This window comes from Nomascus leucogenys, chromosome 7b, assembly GCF_006542625.1.
Source record: "Nomascus leucogenys isolate Asia chromosome 7b, Asia_NLE_v1, whole genome shotgun sequence".
NCBI classification, from domain to species: domain Eukaryota; kingdom Metazoa; phylum Chordata; class Mammalia; order Primates; family Hylobatidae; genus Nomascus; species Nomascus leucogenys.
Genome location: NC_044387.1, coordinates 63,766,746 through 63,786,802, shown reverse-complemented (window position 1 = coordinate 63,786,802; position 20,057 = coordinate 63,766,746). Strand labels below are relative to the sequence as shown.

Below are 20,057 nucleotides of genomic sequence, written 5' to 3'. Positions count from 1 at the left end.
GGGTTCATGCCATTCTCTGGCCTCAGCCTCCCTAGTAGTTGGGACTACAGGCGCCCACCACCATGCCTGGCTAATTTCTTGTATTTTTAGTACAGACGGGGTTTCACCGTGTTAGCCAGGATGGTCTCAATCTCCTGACCTCGTGATCAGCCCCCCTAGGCCTCCCAAAGTGCTGGGATTACAGGCGTGAGCCACCGTGCCCGGCCTCTTTTTTCCTCTATTTTTAAGCAAAGAGAATGACATACTTATTCATACTCTCCCATACCTTGACTTTATTCACTTAACAATACAGTTGAGCCTTGAACAATGTGGGATTTATGGATGCAAACACCCTTGCAGTTGAAAATGAATGTATAAATTTTGACTCCCCCAGAACAATAACTAATAGCCTACTGTTGAACAGAAGTCTTCCTGGTAAACAGTGAACTAATACATATATTGTCTGTTACATGTATTATGTATTGTATGTTACATGTATTATACACTGTATTCTTACAATAAATTATGTTAGAAGAAATAAAATGTCATTAAGAAAATCATAAGAGAAAATATACTTATTACTCACTAAGTGGAAGTGGATCATCATAAAGGTCTTCATCCTCATTGTCTTCACATTGAGGAGGCTGAGGAGGAGGAAGGAAAGGAAGGGTTGGTCTTGCTGTCTCAGGGTTGGCAGAGGTGGAAGAAAGTCTGCATGTAAGTGGACACATCAGTTCAAACCCATGTTGTTCAAGGGCCAACTGTAGTTTATATTCCGTTACCTCACTAAATCTCATATTTATTTTGGTAGTTTTTCATTGGACTTTGTTACTCTAATTGTATAATCCTCTTATCTACAAGTAGTTCTAGTTTATTCCATCCATTCTTTTCCCATTTATAATGTGTTTCTACTTATAATTGACTCCCCAATACATCTTATATAGTGTTAAGTATTAACAGTGATTGCAGACATCCTTTTAACTTCTGTAGTGGAATGTCCCCAGTGTTTACGTACTAAGAATATTTTTCAGTTAAATTATGTTAAGGATTTAGACATCAATTTTCTATTTAGTTAAACATTTTGAAAGAATATGTATTTATTTGTCAAATGGCTTTTTAGTGTCTGTAGAGATTATCTTGTGCTTTCTATTCCTATTTATTAATATAACCATTCAGTTGTTTATCTTAAAAGATCAGTTGAATGCTGCGTGTCAGGTACTATTGTAGGTGAAAGAAATACAGTGGTGATTGATACAGACAGAGTCCTGCCCTCTTCGAATTTAGGTGAGCATGGTGACTCATGCCTGTAATTTCAGAACTTTGGGAGGCCGAGGCCAGTGGTTTGCTTGAGCCCAGGAGTTCGAGACCAGATTGGGCAACATGGCGAAACCCCATCTCTACAAAAAATACAAAAATTAGCTGGACATGGTGGCACAAACCTGTAGTCCCAGCTGCTTGGGACGCTGAGGTGGAAGGATCACCTGAGCCAGGGAGGTCAAGGCTGTGGTGAGCCATGATTGTGCCACTACACTCCAGCCTGAGTAACAGAGTGAGACCATGTCTCAAAAAACAAAAAACGAAAAGCAAACAAGGAATACTTTGGGTCAGTTCTAGAAGGTGATATCAAAATGCTATAGAAAGTGCTATAGAATAAAGCAAACATACAAACAGCAGGGAAAGGGAATCAAAAGTGTCAAAGTGAGGGTAGGACGATTGTAACTTTAAGCAGCATGGTCAGCATAAGCCTTACTGTAAGGGGGACGCTTAAGTGAAACAATGAAGGAGGAGATGAAGGATTCAACCCTGTGGTTGCTTGAGGGAGGTATTCCAGACAAATAAGCCAGGCATGTTCCTCGATTGTTTGAGAAGCAGCAGAGTGCAGAGTATGACCCAGAGAGAATCAGACCCAGACACAGCAGGTGCCAGGTTATATAAACCCTTCAGGTTAGTGTAAGAATTTTGGCATTACCGTGAGTGAAATGGGAAGTCTTCGGCAGGTTTAGAGTAGAAAAGTCGTATGATCTGACTTCAATGCTAAAGTGATAAATTTATTATAAATAGTATCTTTCCTATTAGAATAAGCCATATCTGGTCACGACGCGCTATTCTTTTTGAAGTAATAATAGATTTTGTTTACTATGATTTTATTTATTTATGATGGAGTCTCACTCTGTCGCCCAGGTTGGAGTGCAGTGGAACAATCTTGGCTCACTGCAACCTCCACCTCCCGGGTTCAAGGGATTCTCCTGCTTCAGCCTCCCAAGTAGCTAGGATTACAGGCATGTGCCAAAACGCCCAGCTAATTTTTTTGTATTTTTAGTAGAGACGGGATTTCACCATCTTGGCCAGGCTGGTTTCGAAGTCCTGACCTCATGTGATCCACCTGCCTCGGCCTCCCAAAGTGATTTTCTCAAGGATTTTTACATTGATAGTCATAAGTGAAATTAGTCTGGATGGTTTTTGTTTTCACCGAGTAATCCTATTGAGGATTAACATCAGTGTCTTGCTTACTTCATAAAAAGAATTGAGAGGTTTCTTTTCTTTCTGTTTTTTTTAAGGTTTATTGAATTCCCCTGGGAAGCCAGAGACATATTTCTTATATCATCTATTCCTGCCTTAGAACACAGAAGGGAAGTCCCTTTGTAGGGTTCTATCTCTGTAGTAAAATTAAAATATAAAGTGTTAGAGATAGTGTTTTCCCCTCTTTTATGAAAAAAAAATGTAAAGAAGAGTCTTTGTGAAAGTTTTTTCCTTATATAACAAGGAAATAAAGAACTAAAAATGATTTTACTGACAATATTCAGCAGTTTCCATGTCGAATTCAACTGATAAAAATGCACTTCTGAGTATCTACTGCCTGATTATTAAATGAATATATTCTTAAAATTACACTATCTATACCTATTAACTAATTGATGTAATTGATGGCTCCTGCAAAAACCCATTTTATTGTATAAGGTTAAGAAACTGGTTTTTGATGTTTCATTTCTTTCCTTTTCTTTTTCTTTTTTTTTTTGTTTTTTTTTTGAGACAGAGTCTCACTCTGTCGCCCAGGCTGGAGTGCAGTGGTGCAATTTCGGCTTACTGCAACCTCCGCCTCCTGGGTTCAAGCGATTCTCCTGCCTCAGCTCCTGCCCTATTGCTAGGATTACAGGTGCTCACCACCATGCCCGGCTAATTTTTGTATTTTTAGTAGAGATGAGGTTTCATTATGTTGGCCAGGCTGGTCTCGAACTCCTGACCTTAGGTTATCCTCCTGCCTTGGCCTCCCAAAAGTGCTGGGATTACAGGGATGAGCCACCGCACCCAGCCTGATGTTTCATTTCTTACATCCTACCAGACGCTGAGTTCAACTTTATTATTTTGCACAGGGAAGGCACAAAATAGTCAATACCACTTTTAAAATTATTATCATTAAAAAAAAAAAGAAACTGAAAGAGGAAAAACTCACTCCCAGGTTAAAAATTGGAGTTTCTCAGCCTCAGTAGGCTGAGTAAGTTGATATCTTAGCCTGTGCTTTCAAGGTAACTTCCATACCATTTTAGTAGGTGAGTTCTTTGAGAAAAATGCTAAATTCTTTTGAAATGCTTTAACTTCAAAAAATAGGATTCTTAACAACTGAATGTGGAATTTGGAATAAACAGTGAGAGATTATTTATCTCTCCTATAACAAGTGAGTGGATAGGGGATTCCAGGATTCCAGGTTCACAAACACAGACCTCTGGGAAGGCTTCTCTGTGATTCTTTGGGCCGTCTTTGGGACTCTCATTCTCACAATATGGCACCAAAATATCAACATGGCTTCTCATTAGTTCTCACATTCAGGAAGAAAAGGTAAATTGTTCTTCATACTTGTTTCTCTTTTTATCTAGAAGAAAACCTTAGATATATCTTTGTTGGATATGAATAGGTCAAATGACTACTAAACAGTCTCTGGCAAAAAGAAGTAGAATTACTGTGACTTGCAGGTACCATCATGATTCACTCTCTGGGGACTTGCCACATTAAAAAACCTGTTGGGGCAGGAAGGGATGTGGTGGAGTGTGGGATGTCTTCTGGGTAGGCTTTCAAGTATCTTGAACAATGTGGGATTTATGGATGCAAACACCCTTGCAGTTGAAAATGAATGTATAAATTTTGACTCCCCCAGAACAATAACTAATAGCCTACTGTTGAACAGAAGTCTTCCTGGTAAACAGTGAACTAATACATATATTGTCTGTTACATGTATTATGTATTGTATGTTACATGTATTATACACTGTATTCTTACAATAAATTATGTTAGAAGAAATAAAATGTCATTAAGAAAATCATAAGAGAAAATATACTTATTACTCACTAAGTGGAAGTGGATCATCATAAAGGTCTTCATCCTCATTGTCTTCACATTGAGGAGGCTGAGGAGGAGGAAGGAAAGGAAGGGTTGGTCTTGCTGTCTCAGGGTTGGCAGAGGTGGAAGAAAGTCTGCATGTAAGTGGACACATCAGTTCAAACCCATGTTGTCCAAGGGCCAACTGTAGTTTATATTCCGTTACCTCACTAAATCTCATATTTATTTTGGTAGTTTTTCATTGGACTTTCTTACTCTAATTGTATAAGCCTCAATACCTGAAAGCCAAACCCTAGTGACCTTTGAGGAAGATGAGATCGTCTTTGATCTTTTCATTTCTATATGTGACCAAGTCCTACCAATGATTTTCCTGGTCCCTAACTGAGTCTTTTTTAATCTGTATGTTGATGACACCTAGGTCAATTTCTCCAGCCAAGCTCTCTTTCCTGAGATTCAGATCCATGTATTTATTTAACTATGGAGTATTTACCACAGGCATGTAGCATGATTACAAAAAAAACTCAACAGGACCACAACAGAATTTGTTATTTTTTTAGTCTATCCTGCTCCTTCTCTTGGATTTCCTACCTTGAACAATGGCACTTTACCTTCCCAAATACTGAAACTAAAAATCTGGGAGTCACTCTGACTTATGCTTCTCCATTATAACCTATATCCATCACTGAATTTTAAGATTTTTGCCTTCTAAATATCTCCCAGAATCTTTCACTGACATCCATCTGTACTGGTTTGCTTGGGCTGGCATAATAAAATACCAAAGATTGTGTGGCTTAAACAACCGAAATTTATTTTCTTACAGTTCTGTAGGCTGGAAGTCAAAGATGGAGTTGGCAGGTTTGGTTTCTGAGGCCTGTTTGCTTGGCTTGCAGATGCCTCCACTCTCTGTGTCCTCATACAGTCCTTCTTCTGTGCATGTGCAACCCCGGTGTCTCTATGTGTATCTAAATTTCCTCTTCTTATGACTCCAGTCAGATTGGATTGGGGCTTGCCCTAATGGCCTCATTTTAACCTAATTGCCTTTCTAAAGGCCCTCTCTCCAAATACAGTTACATTCTGAGGGACTGGGGATTAAAGTTTCAATACGTTTTTTTGGACGGGGGGATTATTTAGCCCATAACACTGTCCCTGTTTTACTGTCTTAATTTTGGCCATTATCATCTCCTGCTTAGATTACTGCAACCACCTCTGTTTTTCCACTTTTGACCATACCTCCAGTTTTTTCCTTATTTTCCAACTATCCTGTTCTTTATGTCTCATCTTCATGCTCCATGTTTAAATACCTCCATTTATTTTTTTTTTCACTACTTTAATCTGCTATGTAAGGCCCTTTGATCTGTCTCTGGTCAACCTTTCCATCTTTATCTCTTGACAATTCCTCCTCCAACACACTCTTCATCAAATCTGTTTCCAGCCAACATGGATCTACTTTCAGATCCTTTAAGTGACCTTCTCTACAGATGGACTCTCAGACACTCCCTTTGTTTATTACTCATTTCCAAAGTTGAATAATATACTGTCTTCTGTTTATTCCCTCTTCTTGAGTTCAAGGCTACCATTTAATCACCTTTAATCACTTAATAGGAACATAAGAAGTTCCAGGCATAGTACTAAGGAGGAAATACTAAAAGGGATCCCCAACATGTAACACATAATTAACATAAATCCCTGCAACAGAAGTCAGTATTATACTATAACATCCTGTGGTGTTTTAGGGTTACAAGCTAACTAACATAATAAGGTTACTTAGTGTTTTGCCTTTAGAACTTAAAATACTAAGAGATCCAAGCAAATTTTTAGGGTTTTCCCTTTCCTTTCAGGAATCTGTCTATAAATCTCACGAAAATTCAAATTCTTTAATATCGCTTAATATTTCTGGTGATCCAATTTCCATTTGATCATACATATATTACATCATTATCTTAACTTGATGCCATGCAAAAATCATTATGATAGGAGAGAAAACATGATTTGTTAAAGCAAATTCTTTACAGCCTTGTAAATAAGTACTAGCAGTTTGTATTTGACTCAGAATCTTTACCTGCTTTACTGCTTCCATGTAGATATGCTGGCCATAAAATGAATGAAACCAGAAGTGTGTTTATTTGCCCGGTATAAATTATTACTCACTTTTGGGAGAAAGGAGATTGCTATTTCTGTTATTGCTAAGGTTGCTGTACGTACATTCAACCTAAAAGGCATCATGTTTTCTCAGCCATTTTCAAAGTGCTGACAAAGAACTCTCACTTATCTCTTTTAATTTCTTATACAAAAACATTTTATGTAAGTCAAAGAATCACCCTGCTTAAATTATAATGCTTTTCTAATTATTGTATTCAGAATGATCTTTTCATAGTCTAAATTTATTGGACTTCTTTTAGATTCAGTATTTGTACTTCTGGAAATTTAAGCTATGAAAATAATCCAAAAGAGGCAAAGATTTTATATATAAGAGTGTTCATTGCATCATTATTTATAATCTGAATAATTGATATATTGGAAGAACACAAAATACTTATTGTAGAAAAAGAGTTCATTAAAATTTCATAAACATGTAAAAGATATTCATAAAGAAATTTATATGTGGGAGGAATACTTTTGTTACAATATTTAGTAAAAACAAAACAGGGAACAAACTTGCAGATACACTAGATCCACTATTAAAAACACACTACGTATAATATATACAGGGAAAATATGTGGAGAAATATGTTGCAATGTTGAAACTGAGTATCTCCAGATTATAGAATTATGAGGATTATTATCTCTTCTATACTTTACTTTTTGAATTTTCTACATTTTTATGTACTATTTTATAATCCTTCAAGATTTACTTAAAATGATATTTTAAATTAATAGTGTTTTTAATAGCACACATATTTTTATATATTTTTTGAAAGTAGAATGCAAAATATTAGCTGTGTTGTAATTTCAGCTATGTTAAATAATTGAGATAATTGCCAAAGTATCAAAAGTGGTTGCTTCTGAAGGGTGGATTATGATCATTTGTAGTGTATATTTTTTGGAATTGTCTAATTTTTCCACAAATATGTATCTTTTTATGTGTACGATTTAAAATTGTTGAAAAATGCACATGACTATTCGAAATATATTGAGACCGATGAGTTTTAGAAAGTAATGAGGAGAAAGTAATCCTGAAATATATATGGGGAAAAGCAGAACAAGGGGTTGTATAAGTAGCATTTATAAATAATGTTAGCCTTAAAGCTTTTAACAGAGATTGAATTTGAGAATTCCTTTTTTATAATGATATTCCATGGACATTCATCCCAATATTTAACTCTAGTGTTTTTGTAAAATTTAATTCATTCTTTAAAAAAAATTGGCAGTGTATTATGTGCTCATGGATAAAGTCCAGTACTACCAAAGTATTAATCAAGGAAAGCACCAGTCTCTCATGGTCCCCATCCTACTGCTCCTATAAACACTTCAACCATCACACCATTTCCGGTTTTTGTTCCCCTATTAGTTAACACTATAACTTTAGTATACTCTATATACACACACACACAAACACATACACATACATACACATTGTATACTTTATATGCACTTATATATGCTTTAAATAAATAATATACTAATTGATTCATCAACTTTCGTCATTATCTCTACTTCTCTACTTCTTACTGTGAAATATAGTAGTTTATCTCATTATACAATCTCCCCTACACAATTCCTTCCCCTTTTTAATTTTGAATAGTAACATATTTCAGAAAAGTTCTTCAATTATGTATCTGCATCACTTTTGATGATACACTTTAATTTCTACTGTTGTTCTGTAGTCTTTACATGGAGACTCGTTATTCCTCATGTTTGGGGGGATATCAGCACCTCTCCTCTTTGCTACATATTTACTCAACTCCATCTTCCAACATCTGTGAGCTATAACTTCACTCGAACATTATTAAGGTAAGTAGAAAACATTCATATTCTGTTCTGAAACCGTAATAATTTTTTTTCATGCTTTAACTCTAAGTAAATGCTAAAGATGATGAGCTTACATTATTTTCCTTCTTCATGGGCCCAATTACCCACTGCTTATGCCTCTTGAATCTATCATCAAGGTCAAATGAGTAGTGTTGTTTTCTTGTACTCCGCTAATTGCTCAAAATCATGCCACATTTTGGGTTGCTTTTTATGTGTAAAAATAGTTTTCTATTTTTCCTAGTGTTTCTCTTCTTCCCTCTCCTGTCCTTCCTTTGGTAACAGTAAAGAAATAGGTGCCTTTTTGTAATATCAGTAATTTCATTTGACTTATTTTTGTTATATTGATTAGGATCTATGTAATTTTTGTGATTTGAGATTTTTCTATTGATGGTCCAGTGTTTTTCTGTCCCAATTGAAATCAATTGTTCTTTAGGCTTTCTGCATAAGTGATATTTCTTTTCACTTTATTCTGGTTTACTTCTGTTGTTGTTGTTATTTCTCGTATCTTTCCCTTTCTTGATTTCCATTCTTGTTTTGATGAGACCATCCTCAAGTGACTTCCTCAGAGGAGTATATGGCAGATAAATTTCCTGAATTCTTGAATATCTGAAAACGTATTTATTTTACCTCACATTTGAAAATAGACAATTTAGGTTTAAATTTTTTCCCATAAATTCTTAATGCATTACTCTAATTTTATTTTATAACATTTAATGGTAAAAATGGCAAAATGATTGCCATTTTTTTTGTTAGCAATCTTTTATTATTTTCTTTTACTTTGGAAGCACTTAGGATATTCCCTTTACCTTAGGGATATAAAATGGCATGAAAATTTGTCTAGATTTATTTTCTTTTATTAGTTCGGGAAATTTGGTGATTCCAAATATTTTCTGTCTTCATTTTGTAGGAGTTCAATCACCTAGATATAGATCTTTTATGTCTCTTCTCTCTTAGCTCAAATTCTCTTCTGTTTGCCTTTTTGCTCTGTGTTCCAGGAAAATTCTTTGACTTTATCTTCCTGTTTTTCTGATGGTAATCATGACTGACATTTATGGAAGCTTTTTTTGCAATCTTATTATATAGCAGATTTCTTGTTTTATAGGTGCTATGTTTCAAAAGGCAGTAGAACGTAAGTCTAAGAATAGAGATTTTAGAATACCTGGGTGCCTATCTTGGCTCAGTCACTTACTGTGTGACATTAGACATGTTTCTTAATTTCTCTGAATCTAGAGTTCTCTATCTGCTTTTTTATAGGGACACTAGGAACATTTCATTAGATTAAGCATGTCAAATTATTAGTTCAGAGCATGGCACATAGTAAGCTCTAAATAAAGGCTAGCATTTTGCTTTCTTGAACTTCACTGATGAATATAATCTCAGTTTTTCTATTTGTCTTTCTCTTTTATGGAGGCAATATGTTTAATTATTTCCAATTTTCTGTTTATGTTTGAGAATACGGAACTATATTCATCATCTAGGTAGGTAGTATAATTTTGTTCTCTGCTATTACACACACACACACACACACACACACGCACACACATCTGTTTTCCACATCAATTTCTGTGAATAGAGAAGCCTTTTGGAAACTCTCTGGATGTGGATAGGTCTTGTAAATGTCAACCGATGTTATAGGGTGAATGAACAGAAACCTTCCTCTAAGGCTGAGAACTCACAAATGCCAGAATAGGTAGGTGCCAACTTCATTATCAATAGTCTAGTTTCTGCAGCAATTATTTAAATCTGAAGAAAGAGCTCTTTTAGACTTTTTCTTTTTTTTTTTTTGCCTGAATATAAATGTTAAGCTGCTGGTGGCTCTGCCTTTATGTTTTGGCAGAAAGAGGGGATCTCCATGGGTAGCCTTTCTGCAGACAGGCTTTTACCTCTTCTCTGTTCAGCATCCTTTTTCCCTACTATCAACTGTGTTTGCTGACTTTAGCACAGAGCATGTTCAGAGTACTCATTCCCTGGTTACAGTGTCTTCTCTTCTGTTTTATTCTTAACAGGTTTCCAGCAACTTTCTCCCTCTTAGGAATTTAATAATTTGACTGCCAAACCCTCGATTCTTTTAATATATTTTTCCCTTTTATGTTGATTTTTATCATTTTCATGGCACTGTTGTCTTTGAACAAATGAGAGGCAAAAATTCTGCTCTGTCCTTCAAATTGAACAAGAATCCTCCAAGTCTGTTTACTTCTCTTTAATTCATTCATTTTACAACCTATCATTCATTCTACAAGCATCTCTTAAGCATGTTTAAATGTCCTTGTCACCTATGAGAAGATGGATGTAGAACGATGATGATCTCCAAGATTCTCACATTTATTATATAATACATGAATACTGTAACCAAATTCAACAATAAGGGGTTTTATTTTAGGAGGAGTGGATGTAAAATGCAATGAACATGGAAGGATTGTACATTTTTCTCATATTAGATAATATTCTTAAATTGGAAATAGTGATTAAATTAGGCAAGAACATATAGGAGACATATTAAATTGACACAGCAACTATGGAAGTTTTAGAAAAAGGATTTGTAGTGATAAGAACAGTAGGATATAAAAGATTTTAAAGGTAGTTGATTAAAGGTATAATTTATTAATCTAATTTATTTGTATTGGTTGTAGAGAGGATTAAAGCATTGGGTGAGCAGAGATGACATAGTTTTTTTTGGCCGCATTGATGGTTGCTTTGGTAATAATAGATACAATGATACTGATGAGCATAATGATGATAATTAGCATTTTTTAACCTCCTACTATGTGACAGATACTGTTCTAAGCTCCACTGTGTTTTTCACACAGCCTCGTGAAGGGAATACTGTTAAAATTCATTTTACAAACTGAAAAACAGCTTTAAAAAGGAAGAGTTATCAGCCCAAGGACATTAAGAGGAACTTACAACAGCACTATCTCTTTGTTTTATTTTTGTTACCTATTTCAGAAAAACATCAACAACAAAAAACTATAAAATATGCATAAGGTATACAAAGCGAAAATACAGCAGTTTCTGACACACCCACCACTCAGGTTAAGAAAGAGAACAATTGCCTTTGAAGCTTCTCAAGTGCCCATCCGGTTGGCATCTGTCTGTGCTTCCTAAGACATAAATACTATCTTGAAGTTTGTGGCTATAGTTTTCTTGCTTTTTCTTTAGAGTTTATCTGTATTTCTTTGTCCTAAAGAATATCTTTTTTGTTTTTTCATGCATTTAAAGTTATATAAATGAAATCATTATGTTTGTCAAATTCTTCTATAACTTGCGTTTTCACTTAATGTTATATGTCTAACATTCATCTGTATTATTGCATGCACTGGTAGTTATTCATTTCTAGACAGTATTCCACAAAATGAGTATACTATGCTTTATTAATCAACTTTATTCCTGAATTATATTTGACCATTACAAATAATGCTGGATGCATATTCTTGTGCATGCTCCTATGCATGAATATATATATATACACACACACCTAGGATTTGTATTGTTAGCTTACAGTGTATGAATGTATTTACATCTTACTGCATAATACCAATTTGCTTTCCAAATTACATTGCCCAAATTTTGGGTTTTTTTTATTGCTCCTTTTGTGAAGAGTTGTGATATTTCTTATTAGTCATTGTTTAATTGATTGGCATATGAGCTTTATATATTTATGCTAATATTTTAATATGTTACAAATATTATCCACCAGATTGTGCCTTGAATTTTTACTTTTAAAGTATGATATCTTTTGATAAACAGAAGTTCTCCATTTTGATATAATCCAGGATATCTTCATGATTTGGGCTTTTTATGTTTAAGAAATCATTCTTTACCCTAGAGCATTAAGTATATTATGTTCTCTTGTTTTTTTAAAATTGTAAACTTTCATCTTTTATCCTTAGTTCTTTAATCCACATAGAATTTTTTGTGTATGGTATCAGTAGGGATCTAATGTGATTTTTCTTCCACTTTGTCTCAGCCTCTTTTACTGAAAAGTCCATCCTTTTTCTACCGACCTTTAATTCAGGCCTGTAATAAATCAAGCTTCCATATGTCTTTGATCCTGGGTCCTTCTTACTGCTGCCATTCTATTTGTCTATCCCTAATCTCCACCATCTTAAACTACAGCCTGATATTCTGAATACTTTATTTATAGCTTAAAAATTATAAGACTTGATATCCGGCAAGACAGGTCCTCCTACCTTGTTTTTCTTTAGTAATGTCTTGACTATTCTCGATAATTAGTTCTTCCAATAGACACATTTTGGAATTAGCTTGTGATAGATAGATACATACATACATAGGTAGATCCATAGATGGATAGGCAAATATTTAGTTAGATAGATACCACCACTATCACCAAAAATAACCCATTGATTATTTGTTTGTAACTGTATTGATTCTATAGATCAATTTGAGTAGAACTGACATCTATACATTATATAATTTTCCAATATATGAATATGGTACATCTATCCATTTGTTTAGTTTTCTTTAATATTTTGTAAAGCTTTATAATATTTTCAGAAATGTATTGCATGTATTTTGTTAAGTGTAATCTTAACTACTTTGTGGATTTTTTTTCATGCTATTTTAAAGTAGCATCTTTATTACATTTTCTGACTCATTGCTGCTGGTGTTTTGAAATGCAATTGGTTTTATATTGTTTTGTTTTCAGTAACCCTTCTAAAATGTTTTATTAATCCTAGTAACAAATAGAAAGTGCTTAGCTCTGCACCCTATTCATTTATTTTTTCTTTTGTTTGATGTTTGAAATCACAGTTTTATATGCACAATTGATTAAAGTGCTTGGTATTACCGCCATCCTTTGACTAGGACTTTGAGGCCTCTGAGGAAAATCCTTACAGATACATTTTCTTACTTGCAGGGCTTGAACCCTAGCTGCTGCAACAAGCATATCATTTGCTTTGTTTTACCCTGAATTCTTTTTGTTCCACTGATCATTGCTTTGGAATATGCATCCTGCTCATAGTTCTGCTTCTCTATTCAGCTTAACACTAACTGAGTTTCTATTGTGGCTAAATATTGGTCCAGACAGTGGATTGGATGCTAGGGATACAAGAATGGACAAGTCAGTTCTTGTTTTCTAGTAATTTAGAGTCTAGTGGACTTTCTGGCTGACTTGTTCCTTATTAATTGTTTATTGCTAAGGGTAATTTATCTTCTTCAGGAAGTTCCACTTCTGATGGGCAGTTACTAGAAGCAAAACATCCTTGTGGGTATTCCATATGTTTTTATCTTGGGGATTAAACAAATAAACATGTGTGTTATTGATTGGCCCATCCCTGATTCTGTAGCACTTTTGTCGTTTGCTCTTTACTTCAGAGGGTATCTTGGGATAGTCAAAGAGTTAGAAGATGAGTATTTCGATGGAATGGATGTTGGGTCTTCTACCTCCTGAGTTTGGTTGCCAATGTCTATCTAGTAAAGGGAGCATCGGGGCCAAGATTGGGGTATAGAGAACCTTACATGGCCCGATCCATTTTGAGATCTACTTTTGATCATTTTTTGTCTTGCGTTTCTAAAAATATCTTGGGAACTTCATTTTCAATTTTGAAAGTCAGAGCGGCCTTTGAATTAAGTTTGGTATTGTTTTCACATCAACCCTTTACCTATGATATGGAGAGAATCCATCCCCACTGGCTTTGTGTGGCCTGGAAAGCTGCTGTGCTTAGGTGTGTAGTGATTTTTCCATCTGAGAAGACTCTCAGGACATTTTCCATTCTAAAATTAATGAGAATATGGCCAAGGGATATATCACTTTTTCTGAGTACATGGTAGTGGGCTTATTAGTGTCCCCGTTTAGACTCACCTTAGAGCAGTTTCCATAAGCTAAGAGAAAAAGACCTTGGGGCAATGATTAAATAAACTATCATATATTCATATGATGGAAAATCATACAGCACCTAAAAGCAGTCAAAGAATTATTAATGTTGTGAGAAAATGTTTATGATAAAATGCTAAGTGAAATTAGCAAAATGAACCTTTGCTGTGTGTTTCATATTAATATTCACTGAGAAACATGAATGATTCTTGTATTTTTTCTGTTTTTTTCTCTTTTAAGTTTTCTAAAATTTATATGTATTGTTTTGCCAATTGGAGTAACATTTTCTAAAAAATAATAAAAATTTATGTATTTATTTATAGAGTCTCACTCTGTTGCTCAGGCTGGAGGCACCATCATTGTTCACTGCAGCCTCAAATTCCTGGGCTCAAGTGATCCTTCTACCTCAGCCTTCCAAGTAGCTGTGGGACTACAGGCACAGGACCACATCTAGCTAAAATTTATTTTTTTAAAAGACAATATCCCATTAATACAACCAGTGTGATGAACTGAGGCATTATAGGGTTATTTACTTGGGAAATTTAAGAATTTGATCAACTTTAAACAATTCTCTCTTGGTTACTATAATTTGAAGTTCACTTCAGAATTTCTTGTCAACCATACGTGGGTGCCAGGATTGTTGGAGGTGGGCTGTGAGCAGTGCAATGCGGTATGAGAACATCTGGGTGGGAAATCAGTATTTAGGAGGTTCAATGACAGTGGCAAGTTTAGATAGCAGTCAATGGGTGAGTAAGTAGCAGAGCCTGGGTGTCAGGGTGCACACTTTACAGGAGGGTGGTGGCTCTAGAAATAATTATAGCTGAAAATGAATGCAGAAAGAAGCCATTCATGATCCCTGAGGATACACCCCAGGGGGCCGAGGTATTAGGAAATTCCTATATAGGAAGATATGGGTAAGATATTAAACTAGTCACTGAACTGAAGCTAAATCATCAAGAAGAAATCAAGACCCATGTTAGTGGCAAGACATGGTATAGGCCTGTTTAAAGCCTTAATGCTGAGTGGACACAAAATAAACTGTGTCATTCTAATCCTCCCCAATCTATCTACCCCTTGCTGGCTGCTGTCTACACACACCTTTCATAGAATTTACCTTATGTTTGAGCAGTAGATAATGAGCTAATGCTATAGGCAGAATCTCATCTTAATTGCTGCTGTTATAATCTCTGACCCTTTAGTATACAGCCATTTCCTTCTCCTGGAAAACTGCTGAAATGAAATGAAATGAAATGAAATGAAATGAAACAAAATCTCTTAAAGAACAGCAATATTTAACAGTCCCTTTCCACACAGCAGTAAATTTCTGAAATGAAGACTCCATGCTTTGAAATTAAGCTTTGGTGATAAAACCAGAAAGTCATGCCCTTTCTTCGGCATCTGACTTTAGTCAGATCATTGCAATATTCTCTATCTCTATTTCCTTTCTATAAATTCATGATATGTTTTTCTCCAGCTTTGAAGTCAAAGTTCAAAAGATAATAATGTATGTGAAAACATAAAGTTTCACCAAATAGTTATGTTTTATATAGATGCTAGATATTAACATTATTATTCTTTAATTAGAAATTCTTAAATGTGGGCAGGTTTCTGAAAACCTGCAATGGAGTTTGTGTTTGGTGTTAGAGAGTGGGAGTGGGATGAAGTGTGGGGTTCATTAACTGGTGCACCCATTTGAGATGTTGGGCTTCATATGTCTCCCTTTCAAGGTCTTAAAGGAGAAAAAAATAGGACATTGCTGAAACTTGGTTTATTTTTAATATAAGAAAAAAAGGACCTCAATTTAAAATAATTTTCTTTTCTGCATCATATAGAAATAGATATTAATATATATTTTTTAATAAAGCAGTTTAACAGTTAATCAATTTAATTACATAAGGTTTGCTTTTGTTTTTGTTTTTTGTTTTTTTGCTTCAGTTTGTTTCTTTCTTCTATATAGGTCTTGGGCTGTGAAAATCTATTAAAACTTTTCTAGTTTCCATGCCAACTCTACCATTTTTTGATGTTTTGATTATGGCCATTTTTGCAGGAGTAAGGTGGTATCACATTACGGTTTTGATTTGCATTTCCCTGATCAGTAGTGTTGTTGAACATTTTTTCATATGTTTGTTGGCCATTTGTATATCTTCTTTTGAGAAATATCTATTCATGTCCTTAGCTCACTTTTTAATGGGATTGTTTGTTTTTTTTTCTTGCTAATTTTTTGAGTTCATTGTAGATTTTGGATATCAGTCCTTTGTCAGATGTATAGATTGTGAAGATTTTCTCCCACTGTGTGGGTTGTCTGTTTACTCTGCTGACTGTTCCTTTTTAGTTTAATTAAGTCCCAGCAATTTATCTGTGTTTTTATTGGATTTGCTTTTGGGTTCTTGGTCATGAAATTGTTGCCTAAGCCCATGTCTAGAAGGGTTTTTCCAATGTTATCTTCTAGAATTTTTATAGTTTCAGGTCTTAGATTAAGTCCTTAATCCATCTTGTGTTGGTTTTTGTAGAAGGTGAGAGATGAGGATCCAGCTGCATTCTCCTACATGTGGCTAGCCAATTATCCCAGCACCATTTGTTGAATACGGTGCTCTTTCCCACTTTATGTTTTTGTTTGCTTTGTTGAAGATCAGTTGGCTGTAAGTAATTCGGTTATTTCTGTGTTCTCTATTCTGTTCCATTGGTCTATGTGCCTTTATTTAAACCAGCACCATGCTGTTTTGGTGATTATGGCCTTTTAGTATAGTTTGAAATCAGGTAATGTGATGCTTCTAGATTTATTCTTTTTGCTTATTCTTGCTTTGGCAATGTGGGCTCTTTTTTGGTTCCATATGAATTTTAGGATTGCTTTTTCTAATTCTGTGAAGAATGTTGATGGTATTTTGATGGGAATTGCATTGAATTTATAGATTGCTTTTGGCAGTATGGTCATTTTTACAATATTGATTCTACCCATCCATGAGCATGGGATGTGTTTCCATTTATTTGTGTTGTCTATGATTTCTTTCAGCAGTATTTTGTAGTTTTCTGCAAGGAAAATTACAAAATATACCTAACCTCCTTCATTAGGTATATTCCTAAGTATTTTTTTGAAGCTATTGTAAAAGGGGTTGAGTTCTTGATTTGATCCTCAACTTGGTCACTGTAGGTGTATAGAAGAGCACTGATTTGTGTACATTAATTTTATACACTGATACTTTGCTGCATTAATTTATCAGTTCTATTTAGGAACTTTCTGGAGGAGTCTTTAGGGTTTTCTAGGTAAACAATCATATCATCAGCAAACAGTGACAGTTTGACTTCCTCTTTACTGATTTGGATGCCCTTTATTTCTTTCTCTTGTCTGATTGCTCTGGCAGGACTTCCAGTACTGTTTTGAAGAGGAGTGGTGAGAGTGGCCATCCTTATCTTGTTACAGTTCTCAGAGGGAATGCTTTCAACTTTTTCCCAGTCAGTATTATGTTGGCTGTGGGTTTGTCATAGATGGCTTTTATTACATTGTGGTATGTCTCTTGTATCCTGATTTTGCTGAGAGTTTTAATCTAAAGGGATGCTGGATTTCATCAAATGCTTTTTCTGCATCTATTGAGATGATCATCTGATTTTTGTTTTTAATTCTGTTTATTTGATGTATCAACTTTATTGACTTGCATATGTTAAATCATCCCTACATCCCTGGCATAAAACCCACTTGATCATGGTGGATTATCTTTTTGATCAAAAATTTGATAAAGAAACTATGGTATATAAATACAATGGAATACTACTCAGCCATAAAAGGAATGAATTAATGGCATTCACAGCAACCTGGATGAGATTGGAGACTATTATTCTAAGTGAAGTAACTCAAGAATGGAAAACCAAACATCATATGTTCTCACTCATAAGTGAGAGCTAAGCTATGAGGATGCGAGGGAACAAGAATGACACAATGAACTTTGGGGACTCAGTGGGGAAGGCCAGGCAGGGGTGTGGGATAAAAGACTACAAATTGTGTGCCGTGTATACTGCTTGGGTGATGGGTGCACCAAAATCTCACAAATCACCACTGAAGTACTAACTCATGTAACCAAACACCTCCTGTTGCCCAATAACCTATGGAAATAAAAAAATTTCAGTAAAAAACTTTTCTAGTTTCTCTAATATCTTAAAGACCATTCAAATGTTACTAGTAGGTGACATGGTAGAACGTTTCTTATAAGGCTTTGGAAATCCATATTTTAGTATCGGGTTTATCTTAGAAAGTCCATCTTCTATTATTTTATATGAACATTTTTTAATCTTATACTTTTACTATTTCCAATATGTTTTATAAAAAGTTAACTAAAATTTTATTTGAGAATCATCTTGAATTTTTTGGAATAAAGATGCATTATTAAAGTTATTAATATTGCCTATTTTTTAAGTTATTATTTGCTCTAAATGTACTAAGTGTTTATTGGCTTGAATATTATAATTGCTATGCTCTGCACCACATGGGTCAGCATTTTTGAGACATTGTAAACAGGATAATGTCTATATTTTATAAGCTGGCTTTAAGGCTTCCTGCAACCGGAAGCGCTCCAGTTGCTCCCATCTGAACTCCCAGGGCTTTCCTCCACTTCCTCTGAATTGCTGTGCTCTCTGTGCTCATCACATTTCTGCCCTCTCCCCCTCCACCCCTCTAAATCTTGCACTAGTTTCTCTGTGACCTATTTTCTGATTCATCAAGTCTACACCAGTCTCTCAGAATGTTTATAGCAGTTATATTTACTTGGTGCTTATTGTAAATTACTATTTGCCTTTTTATGTGTGTGTTCCTCCATCTCCATTTTTACAGTAGATTTTTTTGGAGGGCAGTCACTATCTCCTATGGGATATTTTTATTCTTTAAACACCAACATACTACTTTACCCAAAGCAGAATTTGGATATAAATTTGTAATTCACCATAGTAATTCCCAACTATTGCTGCATAAACAGGCACAGCTGACTGCTCAATGTATAAAATAAGTTGGTAATATGAATTTGAATGAAATCCAGCTTATGGGTGTCTCAACCCATTTCGTGCTGCTAAAACATAATACCAGAGACTGGGTAACTTACAAAGAAAATAAATCAATTTTTCATAGTTCTAGAGGCTGGGCAATCCAGTATAAAGGTGCCAGCATCTGGAGAGGGCTTTCTTGCTGCATCATCCCATGGCGGAAAGCAAGCATGTGAGAAAGAGTAACAGGGGCCAAACTTGTTCTTTTATAAGAAACACACTTCCACAATAATAGTATTAATCCATTCATGAGGGCAGAGACTGCATGGCCGAATCACCTCTCATTAGGCCTCACCTCCCAACATGGTTGTATTGCAAATTAAGATTTCGACACATGCTATTTGAAGGATAAATTTAAACCCTAGAAATAGGATTTCTTGTTATCCCGAAGCTGGCATTTATTTTAATAGATTTTCTTTTTAGAACTGTTTCAGATTTACAACAAAATTGAGAAGATAGTACAGAGAATTCCTATATACCCCATGCACACAGTTTCTCTTATTTTTAACATTTGATATAATTAACCAACAAATATTGATAGATTATTATTAACTGAAGCTCATAATTTACACAGATTTTTAAAGTTTTTACCTAGCATGTATATAGTTTATTTTCTGGGATTCCGTCCAAGATACCACATTATATTTACTTGTCATGTCTCTTTAGATTCCTCTTGATTGTGACAGTTTCTCCCTCTTTAAATTTTTGACAATTTTGACAGTTTTGAGGATTACTGGTTAGGTATTTTATAGAATGTCTCTCAATTTAGACTTGTCTATTGTGTTTTCTTGATTATACAGCAGCTATGCTTTTAGGGGGAGCTGGGAGGAAAATGACAAAGGTAGAGTGCCTTTTTTATCATATCATATTGAGAGTACATATTGTCAACATGATTTATTGCATATAGACCTTCATGCA

General features: G+C 34.9%; 1 protein-coding gene across 4 annotated transcripts in view; it reads left to right on the top strand.

The window, feature by feature from the left end:
- INPP4B (inositol polyphosphate-4-phosphatase type II B) overlaps window positions 1–20,057 on the top strand; it is an 837,221-nt gene that overhangs the window by 41,854 nt on the left and 775,310 nt on the right. The window contains exon 1 of one of the 4 annotated variants that reach the window (XM_030816185.1): window positions 8,244–8,263. The exons of the other annotated variants lie outside the window; for them this stretch is intronic. The gene's annotated coding sequence lies outside the window, so the exon portion shown is untranslated. Of the gene's footprint in view, window positions 1–8,243; window positions 8,264–20,057 lie in introns of those variants that run through there. 4 annotated transcript variants of the gene reach the window in all.